The following is a 15,115-nucleotide window of genomic DNA, read 5'->3' on the forward strand; positions in this document are numbered from 1 at the left end:
TCCATAGGCTTATTATATTCCTCCCATAAATCTTTGTCATTATAATTATTATGATATTTTTATGACCATATTGTTTTTGGTAAGGAAGCCTAAAGACAAGTAAGAACGATCTTTGAGTTCTAAGCTGGGCTGTACCTATTTCAGTCTCATAAAAGTAGCAAGAAACTGAGAATGTGGAAAAGATGTAATTTACTTTTACCCCAGCAATTTACAGATAGCTGATCATGGTCTATAGGAAACTCAAGCAAAGGATATGTAACAGGTTTTTTTTTTTTCCTAAACCATTTTATTTCCATTCTGCTATTGTTATTGCAAAGGATTATTCTTAGAAAACAAATAAATTAAAAGCTAACCTGTTCTTCAACGCTCAAAACCTGTGATGACAAAACAATGATTTATCTCACCAGTTAGAATTCAGTAAAATTCATCTTTATTTCACCTTAGCTAATCCAGAACTTCAATTCTGAATGCAAACTATAGTGCATTCGGTGGCATTTTACTGGGAAATAGTTTTATTATTAAAGTCCAGTGATTTAGACAGCTATTCAATTCCTATTATCCTTGTGTTTTGTTTGAAAGCTTTCAAACACCCAGTAATGACTGTTGCCAAAGTTCTCATATCCAAATACTCGGGAGCATTTTTCCTCTCTTTTACCAGATTCTTTCAAGCTTAAATACATAAAGAATTTGGATTTTACTTCTCAACTAACATTTTGTTTTATTTTGTTTCATCCTGCTGAGGACACAAGGGCACTAACTGGCCAGACCTAAAAAATGTATACTGTGGGTAAACACATATGCAGACAATCTTGATACTACATCAATGAATGCCTTGGGCAATACTGCAGACATAATTTAACATTACAGAACAGGCGTAAATGAATGAATCAACAGCTTAACCTGGGACCATAAACTATCAAGAAGTAGAGAAATAGTCTCCATAGCTTAACCTTCCCAAGTATGCTGGAAGCAAAGAAAGCTTTACCTTGAAGATGATGAAACTTTAATTTCAGTACCCTTCCCTTGCTCCCGTTTTGTTCAAACCCTGGGAACGACCCTACAATATTTTCACACATTCATCTATTTTTTTTTAATTTTGCAGAAGCAATATATTTGATTCCTTTTTTTAAAGAGGCCCCCCAAATTATAAATTTCACGTCCTACAAAACTTGGATTCTGCCATGCTTACCCATTACCCGGACCACGTTTTTCTACCTAAGTAGCCAGGTTGGGATGTGATGAGAGGAACTGATTCTTTTGTCACCTGTGGCCCACACATCTTCAGGAGAGGGCAAAGGATTCAGTGCCTGCTTTCATCAACCCTATGGCTAAAATCTTTATTTAGAAATGCTTATCATGAGTATTCCCGCCACAGCTAACAGAAATAACACGCTTCAAGGCACTAGAATGTATAGCCCCATGGTCTCTTTTGGTTTCCCTGCCCTGCATGCCACACATCCTTAAAAGGCAGTCAGGCAAGGAGCTCCCAAGCATTTATCTGAGGATACAAGATTGTCTCTTTATTAGTGTGTCTGCGGCACCTGAGTCTGCATATGCCATTTAAAATTAAAAGGCCACAGCATTTTAGATCCAATCATAAGACTGCCAATTAAGGTATCATTTGTCTTTGAATAAAAATCATTTGTGGTTGTTTTTCTTTTATCCCCAGGCTCTTATTTACTGTAAATTTCCAGCAGGCAGTATGGACCACAGCTGCTCAACCTGTTTGAAAACTATCTAACGCAGATTCATTTGCAAATGGACACTAAATAAATACTCGTTGATGATATGTGATGATTTGGGAAAGATTTTCATTAAACATGTTTGATAGGGATTAAATCTTTATGAAAACACTTCTGAGCCAGGGTGACTTTCCCCAAGTCATGACTGATCCACTTCAACAGCTACTAGATATGGAAATCCCTCATATTTAAAGTCAGTTCTATGAATATAATGCCTCTGAAACTTGAATCCATTAACAGAGTCAGAAAATATGTTTTAAAGTATGAGAAGAGCTAAAAATTTCTTCTCCTCTAACTGGAAACAGAAATACCAATTTTGTTCGAAGGAGATCACTCACCAGTACAAGCTCCTCAGATTACACATTAAATTCTAATTTTGAGTAGATCTATTCATTTACTATTGCAACAAAATATATTTCAAGTGTTTTAAAACAAGGAAATATATGCCAAGACTTAGAATAATAAAGTGACTTGGAAACAGTTGTCCTTCCCAGTCAGGTAATGCTTGTTTCTGTAAAAAAAAAGAATGCCAAGCATTTTTTCTTTTCTTCATCCTCTCTTGAGTTAATAGGCCTGAAGCTCCCAAACAATTTTTTTTCTGTCCTGTCTCTGCTCCCTAGCGAAAGCCTGGATTTCATTTTGAGGTCACGTAATGGAGGCAATAATAATTTTATAAAATCAAAGAAGGAAAAACCTGAATTCCTGCCATCTTTTGTTCTCCCTTTTGTTTTGAAGGAGAAGGGCAGAGGTCTGGTCTGCTTATACATTCCAAAGGAGTAAGGAAGAGGCCCCTCCTGGCCTCCTCTCTCCTGACCTTCCCTTTTAGGATTCCGAGGTCCTGGCAGGAGCTTATGTCTCCATTGCATAAGCCCTACCATCTGAATTCTGCTGTTCCAATTAAAGTCACACACTAGTAAAAAAAAAAAAAATCAGACCTGATCACTAGTGTTCATTGTTGATGTTAAGTCTGATAATCAAAAATAGTAGATTTACTGCCTATTATAGCATTGTATAAAGACAGGTAATTAACAATTTTCTTTTTGGTCATGGTATCACCAGCTGACCTAAATCTTGGTAAATTATTTTAGTGATAAGACCTTTTATTTTTTATAGGAATCACCCGTATTAGTGAAGTAGGAATGGCTGCCTCTCCTGCTGCTTTGGTCTCCCGGACCAGAGCAGGTACATGTCAGATACTTCCACAGGTCAGCACAGGTCAATTTCCAAGGCAAGCACCAACTTAGAACTATAATCCATACTACTTATGGGTGCAGAATGGCTGTTCGGTTCATGCTCTATTTCTAAGTCCAGAGACTCAAAAGAAGTATCAACTCTTCCCCAGGAGTCAGAACTCTGGACAGTCATATATGCAGCAGAGAGCACACAGAAGATGCGCAATCACAGACACCCTAGGAGACTCAGCGACCGCTTCAACCCATAATACTGAGAGGACCAAGTGTGCATCTCCTCAAAGACCTCAAACCCACGATAACCCTTGACCCATGGCAGATCCATGAGAGTGGAGCCTGAGAGGAGTCCAATAAAATTTTTGAGGATTTTGAAGTGGCACTGCCACAGATATACAGAATATCCTCTGACTAAAGGAGCCACTGAAATGTCACAGAGAAATTTAATGGGAAAGAAGGCTGGTTATTTATCATATTTCTTTTTTGCTGAGGACCCCAAAATACTACCAATGGTTATATTACCTATAGAGGGCATTATTTATACTACAATTTACCAACTAAACATATAGGGACTTGAATAATGTTTTTCATGCCCAAAGAGTCAGTGTCAAATAAAAATAATAGTGCCGATAACAGCTAACATATACTGAGCACTTAGCATGTGAAGGGATCTGGACTAAGGGGTCTGTACATTATTTCACTTGACCCTCATGACATGCTTATAAGGCAATAGATACACTAGTAAAACAGTATATTTTATTTATATAGTTAAAATACTCAGCATATATCCCCACTCTCCCATTTATATACGGTGTGACCTTAAGTTTGTTTGAACTTGTTCAAGTCACTTCCTCTCTTAGTCTCAGTTTCCCCATATGAAAAGTAAGAACCCCATCACCTGCCTTCCATACACCATAAGATTATTGTGAAGATCAAGACACAATAGATGAAAAGTTTGCTATACACTAGTAAACTCACAGGTGAAATTTTTATCTACAAAGTTAGGTTTTATGTGTCCACTTGTAGTCACTGGTTATCTTGAGAAGGAAAATGTTTTAAATGCATCAGTGTGGACTTCCTTAGTGGTGCAGTGGATAAGAATCCCCTTGCCAATGCAGGGGACACAGGTTCGATCCCTGGTCCAGGAAGATCCCACATGCCACAGAGCAACTAAGCCCATGTGCCACAACTACTGAGCCTGCACTCTAGAGCCTGTGAGCCACAACTACTGAGCCCACGTGCCGCAACTATTGATGCCCGCGCAACTAGAGCCCATGCTCCGCAACAAGGGAAGCCACCACAATGAGAAGCCCACGCACCACGACGAAGAGTAGCCCCAGCTCGCTGCAACTAGAGAAAGCCTGCATGCAGCAACGAAGACCCAACACAGTCAAAAATAAATAAATAAATAAATAAATATAAATAAATAAATAAATAAATAAATGCATCAGTGTTTGCTTAAATATGGAAACCTTCCTGTTAGTACATGTATCGTAAACCTCTTTTAGCGTGGTCCACCAAAATGGAGAGAGCATATAATCTACATAATATGTTAATATTTGCATGAAATGTGTAAAAGCTTTCACAAAAAACAAAAAAAGCTTTGTGAAAGGTGAAGGTGGTGAAATTATTGATTCCATCTAGGCTTAATTTTAATAAGTTCTCTTATAGATGGCTTTTTATTATATCCTACAGCCATTTAAAAAATGTTTTAATAAACACTTCTCTTTTATAGATGCCAATCTTTTTCATCTCCCTATGTCCCACAGAAGTTATCAACATCAACATGCCATATATTAAAAGTCTTCATTAACCAGGGCTAATTATTTGAGAGTTAGGCCTCTCTTTTCCACTTCATGTTCTAAATCAATGCGTCTGCAGAGAGTTGCTTCATAGGGTGAGATTTCGTGGGCTGGGTTTTTCCTCCATTTGGGTCACACCAGGGCTACCCCTGTGAAATTCAATTAGAACCTTATAATAGTTCTCTGTAAACTTCACTACTTCAAAAACAAACGGTAAGATCTTGAAAGGAGCCTACAACTGCTGGAGAGAGTTTATTAACACTTTGTCAGAAAATGTGTTTTTTGTCTTAGGCAGATCAATCAAACCCACTTCAATTGGCAAGTCCCTCCACTCTCAATGTGAAAAACAGACTTGTCTAATTCTCTCAAAAAATGTTAAGAAACACTCCAGTTCTTCACAGCTATAACACTATTGAAAAAATTTTCCCCCTTTCAACTTGAAAAAAAAAGTCACTTTTCATTTGGCATAATGATTATCTAGGGACCATAAATGAGGTAGTAAAAAAAAAAAAAACTATTATTTTAAAGAGCCTAGAGGGAAAGTAAATTCTGTAATTTTAACAAGATTTAAACCTCATTTGCCATACTCTTTCACAGAAAGCAAAAGGGAAGCCAGCTCAGCAAATCAATGCAATTATGAGCCTATTAAAAAACGCACACACACAAGGGAAGTGAACTGATCAAAATTAGGTAATATCAGCATTTAAAATTTAACCCTGCATTCAACAATCTGCCATTTAATTTTCTGTGATTATGTACAAACAGTAAATGAAACAGTAGGTTTTTAAAGAAATAACAAGTTTTTTAAGCTATAACTTTAAGTTAACTTGGTAATGGTAACAGCAAATGATAAGTACTCAGAAAAAGCAAACATTAAGATTGAATGAAAGCACCCACAGGGCAGACATAGTAATCTGTATGGACAGGAAAAGAGGTTGATAAGGAAATATGACATAACAATACAGGTACATTCAGACAGTATTGGGATGGGGGGAGTTACAAGTAGCAGTAAGGAGAATTTGAACAATTATTTTTAGAGAATTAAATATAACATTTTGAATAGCCAGAGCTGTCTATGTGATTATTAGTATAAACTTCTGATACTCATTTATGGGCTTTGTTTCTGCTTTCTCTTAAATTGTAAGCTATCAAAAGACAGAAACACAGCTTCTGTTTCCATCATAACTAACTCCTTTACAGCACCTGGTTCAGTGCTCTTGCAATGTTCTGTAAAGTACATTAAATTTGTTTGATGGACTAGCTGGCTTACCAGTATGGGAAAACAAAAAAAAAATTGTTAGTATTTACACAGCAATAAAATCAGTAACAATCATGTCAGTTCTATTTACTATATGTATGGCCTCTATCAAAAAGGTATTACTTTTACTAGCTAAAGAGTACTGCTTCTGACTGCCTTGAGGTCATGCAAATAATAATCATGCAATGAATTTCTCTTTAACAATTTCTTACAATAAATATTTATGCAATGCTTTACAGTTTACAACGTACTGTTCTGGGATATTATCCCATTTAATTTCACTTAATCCCAGAATATTTCATTGAGCTTCTGTTAATTTTCTAGTAAATTTCTTGCCTGTATCTCCACCCTACTTTAACTTTCAAGTAGCAAGGAATTTGCTAAAAGAAAAAAAAGTCACAAATGTCTACAATCACTGAATTATAATTTATACTTTGATGCCATCAGTTAATTTGTAGGTTGTCAGCTAAATTTAACTTTCTGCCCATGTGTACCAACTTGGTAGATGAAATTCAGTAAGAATTATCATCACAACTAAAAATAACACCTAAGCTATTGGAAAAAAAATAGGTCAATAATGTCTTCAATGAATCTTTCCCTTTTTACTGATTTTCATTCACAATTAGCCTCTCGACAATGTAATCAAATTATGGAAAAGATGGTAGATTTATTCTGTTATATTCTATTTTGGCATAAAGACCCTGATCTCATCATAAGAAAACTAATATGCACTAAAGGAAATTAGACACTAAGACCACTTTTGGACTGTGAATCATAGCCAAGATTCAAATATTAAAATTTAAGCTGTCCCTTACCAAAATTCTTAAAAGCCCATTGACCTGCATTTGCCCTTCTAAATTTCCCTCCTTCCAAATTTTGGTAACCTTAAAACAGTAAAATTGGCATGTAGGACCCCAGATTTCAATAAATAATTTGTCTGCCCTCTGAGACTGTTGATCTCATGGTATTCTCTAAAATTTACTCACCCCAAGCCCATTCCTTTATGGTTGATCTGATAAACCAATCTGAACTGAGGCACTACTATGAAATGGTATTTGCATTTGAATAAAACCTCCTAGAGATCTGATTATTTCAATACAAAGAAATAACTTCAGCGATGGTTACTTCAAATATACATCAATGACTATATGGCAAAACATATGGAAATCATACCCATATCACACTGCCACTCGTTCACCTGCTCTGACTAATCACAGGCTGGTTCTGACTACAAGCCCAAATACATCTGCTAGCTGTCCATCAAAATGAATAAACTATGGGTCCTGCTCTCAGAGAGTTTATGCCCCATATCAGTAGCTCTCAACTGATAAAGATTACCTGGGCCTCTCTTTTAGGGATTCTGATGTGCTGTTTGAGGCAAAGATCCTGAGTTGTCTGAACTAAATTTGGAAAATTCTGTTCCAACCAAGAAAAAGGTGATACACATGTAGGGGAAAATATACACATATATATTTGTACATATATATACGTGTGTGTACATACTAATTCGAATAAGTGCTAAAGCAAAATGGGGAGGAAGTGCCAAGAAAAGAGAAGTGTTATTTTCACTGGGGCATTGAAGAAAGCAGAGGGAGCTTTTGAACTTCATTTTCAGTGGTAAAATTTCCTTTTTAGGCTGAGGAAACACTATGAATAAGAGCATAGAGATAGGAACATGAATGTCACACTGGGGGAACAGAGAATAACTGGGGTGGGGGTCAAGGTAGGTTAAGGTTCATGGAAGAATGTATTTTCTATCTTCTTAAGTTGTTAAGTCTTTAATAACTTGATGAGTTTACAGTCCAACTGGGCTCCAGGAGAAAAGTACAAACAAAAGCTTAAAAACTGAAATACATATAATACTATTAAAAAGAAAAAGAGAAAGTTGAAATCTAGTCAGCTACAGCTGTATGAAAGCAAAAAGAGCAGATCAACCCAATTTTCATGGAACTGAAAATGATTCTTAGCAATGTAGCAATGTAATTTGAAGACTGATGGCCCTTTCAGATAATATGAATCTGAATAGAATATAACAGAATAAATCTACCATCTTTTCCATAATTAAGTCCAGAATATGACTTCATGATTTCAAAGAATCTTCCTAGGACCACCTAAAGCTAAGAATACTGGGGGATAAATCAGGATCACTGAAAAGCCACATGTGCTTAGAATAAAGGCAAACTAAATGAGAGTGAAAGGGAGACCATCACGCTCTCTTTCACTCCTTTGATATAGTAAGGGAGTCAGAAGCAGCCATAACCCAATAGCATCATTCTATGACTCTGAGAAATAAGGTGGAAGCAGTTCTGTCAATGGATGAGTGGGAAGCAGGTTGGTTTAAAGGAAGGGCCAGCAATGTTTACTCGGCTGTCTTCAGGGGATGCCAACAGGATGCCAACAGTACAATCTTGAAACTCCTCTCCTGAGACAAACTCTACTGGTTCATAATATACAGACAAGAAAGGAGACACCCTTAAACATTGTTTACCACTTATTTTAATGACAGGGTAGAATGAAACATTATTATAAAATATACATAACATAATATAATATAATATTTCAACTAATCAAAAAGGCTCTTTATTTGTGGTCCTGGAGTCCAAGTCTCTGAGACAAGGTTCCTCACAGCTGTCTTTAACTGAGCTAGTCACTTTCCTGTCTGCACCAACAAACTTCTTTCTTCCTGAAACACTTTCTATCTTAGCTTCTATGTCACTGTGTTCTAAATTGTTTCATATCTCAAATGGCCCTTCTCAAGTTCCTCGTTAAAGTCTCTGAATGTTGGCATGTCCAGACCTTATTTCTCAGTCCTCTTCTCTTTCTTCCCTTAATTATACCCCTTTTCCTCATCAGTGATTCTCAAGTGTGGACTGGGACCAGCAGTCATAGCATAATCTGGGGAAATTAGAAATGAAAATTCGGGGGCCCCATCCCATGCTACTGAGCCAGAAACTCTGAGGGTAGAGCCAGCAATCTGTATTTTAACAAACCGACCCTGTATGTGATTCTGATGCACACTAACCTTTGAGAACCACATCTATACACTATCTCATCCAATCACAAAGCGTCAACATCAATGTATGATCATGACGCCTAAAGTACATCTCTCACCTGATCCCTACCCTGGACTCAAGATAGTATACCCAACTGCTAGCTTGACATCTCCAACTTAATATCGTCTAAATAGAATTCTTGATTATTGATTTCTCCCAAGTTTGTCCTCCCACTTTCCCAGTAAATGACACCATCATTCATTCAGTTGCTCAAACTAAAAACTTTGAATTCATCTTCGTTTCTTCTTTCACTCATCCTCTCATCAAATCCATCAGCAAGTCCTGTCAACTCTACATCCAAACCACATTCAGGGATCCAATTATTTCTATCTCTTCCTCTTCACTACTACTACCTTAGTCTAAAGCACTATCCAGTGAGACAGAATCAGCAAAAGTCAAAGAAAGGGGGCTTCCCTGGTGGTACAGTGGTTAAGAATCTGCTTGCCAATGCAGGGGACACGGGTTCAAGCCCTGGTCTGGGAAGATCCCACATGCTGCGAAGCAACTAAGCCGGTGCACCACAACTATTGAGCCTGTGCTATAGAGCCCTCGAGCCACAACTGCTAAGTCCACGTGCTACAACTACTGAAGCCCGCGTGCCTGAAGCCTGTGCTCCGCAACGGGAGAGGCCACCACAGTGAGAAGCCCGCCCACCACAACAAAGAGTGGCTCCCACTCACTGCAACTAGAGAGAGCCCGCGCGCAGCAACAAAGACCCAATGCAGCCAAAAATAAATAAATAAATTAAAAAAAAATTATTTTAAAAAAAGTCAAAGAAAGAAATTAGAAAACAGAGATTTTAGGATTTTAAGGAATCAGGGCAATGAAATATCACAAAAATTTTTAAAAAGAGGAGGGTCTCAAGTCAGAAACATAATCAATATAAATCTCCAGGATGCCAAGAAAGAGGAAGACTGAGAAAAGAAGTTAGTGTCACCTAAGAGGTCAAGGTAGAATTTTTTTTTTTTTTTTTTTTTTGCGCTATGCGGGCCTCTCACTGTTTGCGGAGCACAGGCTCCGGACGCGCAGGCTCAGCAGCCATGGCTCACGGGCCAGCCACTCCGCGGCATGTGGGATCTTCCCGGACCGGGGCACGAACCCGTGTCCCCTGCATCGGCAGGCGGACTCTCAACCACTGCGCCACCAGGGAAGCCCTCAAGGTAGAATTTAAAAGACTATATGGACTGACGGCCCACATGGAGAAATATTTTGAGAAAGAAAAGAGAGAAGATAAGAGCTGGCTTTGATCTCAAAAAGTCGGTACTGAGGACATCCGCTACAGTAGGAGAAATGACTGAGGAGTTGAATAAGAAAGCAAAGGTTTGAACAGTCACTGCAAAGAAAGACAAGTACTAAAACAACATAAGAAACAGAAATTAATAACTTAGTTAACCTTAATGTGAATTTGTGTTCTGAAGTAACGGACCACCTCCATCTAGAAATATGCTGAACTGAATATTTGGGATAAGTCTCTTCATGATAGGTCCTCAGATGATTTAAACATTGATATGGATCATCACATAAATTATTTTTTCCATGGCACTTGGTGTCAACCATGAAGCAAATGGAAGCATTGGACTCGTTATCATGCAAAGGTTATCCCAGGAAATTATATCACAAATAGTACAGACCTAGCATTTCTAATTCCATGAGACTATTTTCCCTTCCTTGGTAACTATTTACATTATTGTTTGGAAAAGACACCTACTCCAGCATCAAAGCGTATCAGAAAGATAATTTCTAGCTAAAGTTAAAATGATAAGAGAACACTCCCCAAATGAAAAAGATGAGCCTCAACCAAAACTAGAGACATAAGCAGACCCAATGTAAAGCTACATCCACAGTATAATGTACAGAATGATAGAATTTGACTTCATACTTAAAGATTATTCGATTTATTGAATCTACAGTGGCAAAGATAAGTGCTCCTTTTTTAAAGTTAAATTTGTTTCTCTATTCATTTAACTAACTTCAGTTGGATTACTTCCATATGCCTGGCCCTTTGGTATGTGTTGGGGCTGCTTGGATGCAGACTTGGCATCTGCATCCAAGCAGCATTCAACAGGCTGAGAGGCAGCCAGGGTCAGCACATCCAGAGAATGCTGCAGGCATCACTTCAGGAATCAAAGAAGGGGCAGCTTGACCAGACTGGAGGAGCCAGAGAAGGCTAAAAGCTGACCACTGAAGGCTTAGTATGAGCTTTCAAGGTGAAAGGAGGGGACATTCTGACCTCTCTTTCCTCATACATCCTGAATTCCCTAAGTGCTACACATAGTGTGGTCTGGACCGGGGTCAATCCACAAACTATCAATACTTCTGGTCCAAGATGAAGTAAATACAAAAACTAAGAGTAGCATTTGGAAATTTTTTATCAGTTTGACAGGGTAAGTATAAGCCTGTTGAATCTAGTAATAAAAAATTAGGGTTTGTAGTTTGTATATATTTGCTTTTATCTAATTATGCTAATAATTCATTTTTATTTTGTTTTTAAAAAGTACTTGTCTGTGATGGGTTGGAAATGTTTATAAAAACTGAGCTGAAAATATGTCCAACAGAAACCTGTACATGAATGTTTATAGCAGCTTTCTTCATAATTGCCAAAATGTGGAAGCAACCAAAATGCCCTTCAGTAGATATATGGATATATAAGTTGTGGTAAATCCAGACAAAGAAATATTATTTAGTGCTAAAAAGAAATGAGCTATCGAGCCATGAAAAGACATGAGGAGGAAGCTTAAATGTGTATTGCTAAACGAAAGAAGTCAATTTGGAAGACTATATACTGTATTATTCCTACTTTCTGGTAAAGGAAAACTTGGAGACAGTAAAAGGATCAATGGTTGCCAAGGGTTAGGGGGAGAAAGGGATGAATAAGTGGAACACAAAGGATTTTTAGGGCAGTGAAATTATTCTGCATGATACTATAATAGCATATACATGTCATTATGAATTTTCAAAGCCCATAAAATGTACAACACCAAGGGTAAACCCTAATGTAAACCGTGGACTTTGTGTGGTAAGAATGATGTGTCAGTGGATTCATGGACTGTAACAAATGTACCACTGTGGTGCAGAATGTTGATGGTGGGCAAGACTGTGCATATATATGGGCAGAGAGTATATGGGAAATCTCTGTACCTTCCAATCCATTTTGTTGTGAACCTAAAACTGCTCTAAAAAAAATAGTCTACTAAAAGAATTTTTTTAAAAACTGGTTCTTAACCACAGATGGTTTGAGAGACACACCCCTATTTTCATTACTTTTTGGCCCCAAACCCTACCAGCTCCTCTGGCTGTATGAAGCATCATGGTAACTCCTTGTAGGAGCCAAGAAAAATGAGGCAGTGGAGGTAATTTTTCACCACATGCTACAAATCTTCTTATAAAATTTGATAGTAATAAAATTTTAGCAATATTTAAGGTAAAATGTAAAAGCCCATCATAAAACCATGCTCAGAGATAATAAGAATCATCAATATAATGAATATTACTTCACTGTTTTTATCTTTGTGGAATAATACTACCTATACTCACTTGCAACTTTCTTTTTTCGTTTACTTTATCTTGTACATTTCCCCATGCAGATTCAGAAAAATGGTAGCTGTGAAGACGTAAAATTTGAGTGCCTACTATGTTCCAATGTTCTAAAAATTTCAGTGTTTTATCCATTTGTTTCTCATGAAACCCTATGAAGTAGATAGTATTATTCTTCCCATTGTACAGATGAGAAAACTGAGGCATAAAGATGTAAATAATCTAATCAAGTTCACACAGCTGTTAAGTGTCAGATCTCAGAAATAGAAATATATATAGTTCACTTTATTCTTTTTAAAGGCTACTTAGCATTCCCATTTTTTAATTTAATGATTTCTATTTTAATAGATATTTGGATGATTTTGTTTCACTATTATAAATAATGCTGCAACAACCTATACATGTCACTTTATTCACTTACCTTAGTGTTTCTATACAATAAATTCCCGTATGTGGAGTGTGAGATCCAAGGGTTTAATACATTTTGATTATAACAGATATTGGCAAATTGTCCTCCAAAGTGCTAGCATCCACGGATACTCACAACAATCATGCATTAGAGTTCTCAGCTATTTATCCTTTACAAATGCCATATATTATCACTTAAAAATTCTTTTTTACTCTTAAAACCAAAAATATCTTATTATTGTTACAGAAATCTTAAAGCTACATTATAATGATGTGATATTTCTAGAGATGATTATACATGGCATCTGGGCTTAGGAATCAAATTCCTGTTTCTTACTTCCCCTTCTGCTCTGCCTGCGGAAAGAGGGAATGGACGCCCTGAGACCTCCCTAAGGAGCCCTGGCACTAACTACAACCCACAAGGTTTGGCCAAAACTGGACAAGCTTTTGGAAAGTATTAATTCAACTATCATCATCCAACCTGCTGCAGTCAACCGCCTGTCAGTCATTCATCATGGGGCGTGAGGCTCTTGTTTGATAACTTTGTTAAGGGCTGCACAGAAAAAAATCATACAAGACTACATCAGCCAAGCAGTATTCCTTGCTTTTCCTCATCACTGTCCTCTACCTTAAGCCCCCCAAATAATTCATTTGCATGACATTTCGTCACTTGAACTGCTATTTATCCTTTAAATGGCATCTTAGCAGTTAAGGTCCTCTTGCTGTCTTCTTTTCCTTCTTCCTTTGGCTGACACTTTTCCTGGAAGTTTGTGAAAAGGCTTGACATTCACAAAGTCTAAAGTCTTCTGGTGATACCAAATGTAACAGGAGTGGAAGCATGATTAGCACAGGGTGACATTATGTCTCTTTAGCATGGTTTGGCTCAGGTTATAGAACCTGGGCAGTTGTAACACAGACAGAGGCTGTGGCCATTTCCCTTCTATTTTATGATCATTCCATCCTGTTTCATTATTTTGTGTTTTCACTACATCCTGGCCTAGCAGTCTGTAGCAGCAGGCTAGAGAGATAAGGCCTGGTAATAAATAAAGTAGAAGGTTACAACCACAAGAAAGGGAATGTGGGAAATTGTGATGATAAGGCCATATGTTTAGCCTTGGATATGTTCTCTAAGGGTAGTTGGGAACCTTTTTACCCTGTTTTAAGAGGACTTCACATTTACACTCTGCCTATCATCCAAATATTCATTAAAGCGTACGCTTCACAGCCAGGCACAGAGACTGTTTGACAGCACCCATTTCTTGTTCTAGAGAGTTAAGTACAAAAAACAGGCATAGTGCAAATGGCTTCCACTCAAGATAAAATTCTATAGAATTCTGAATTTTACTGAGAAAAGATATTAGAAAAATATCAATTTACTGATGATTAGCCACAAAGAGGATGGCCCTTTCTATTCACCTTAGATCCCCAAATGTGTAGACAACAGAGTTCTGAAGAGGAATGGCATACAAAGATGTAGAGGGTAAATTCAAACATATTTAATTAATTGAACAATATGACCAACTGATAAATAAATAGGGAGTGGGGAAAATCCTTGCTAGTACCCTTTATGTTATCTTTTTTTTTCATAAATTAATTTATTTGTGGCTGCATCGTGTCTTTGTTGCTACGTGTGGGCTTTTCTCTAGTTGTGGAGAGCAGGGGCTACTCCTTGTTGCGGTGCGTGGGCTTCTCATTGCAGTGGCTTCTCTTGCTGCAGAGCACGGGCTCTAGGTGCACGGGGTTCAGTAGTTGTGGCACACGGGCTCAACAGTTGTGGCTTCAGGCTTAGTCCCTCCGCGGCATGTGGAATCTTCCCGGACCAGGGCTCAAACCCGTGTCCTCTGCATTGGCAGGCAGATTCTTAACCACCGCGCAACCAGAGAAGTCCCATCATATTATCTTTGACACGTACTGGCTTGCATCACAACTGCAGGAAAAGAAAATTTCCCATAATATACAGCATCTCATTTTACTTTTCATTCAAGTCCTCAACTTTAAATATGGATCTGAATTCCATTGTTAAGGATATGTATCCCAATAGTTGTTTGGGAAACGAGAGAATAATGAGAGGAATTTTATTTTATTTTATTTTATTTATTTATTTTTGGCTGCATTGTGTCTTTGTTGCTGC

The sequence above is a fragment of the Phocoena sinus genome, chromosome 9 (genome assembly GCF_008692025.1).
Source record: "Phocoena sinus isolate mPhoSin1 chromosome 9, mPhoSin1.pri, whole genome shotgun sequence".
NCBI classification, from domain to species: domain Eukaryota; kingdom Metazoa; phylum Chordata; class Mammalia; order Artiodactyla; family Phocoenidae; genus Phocoena; species Phocoena sinus.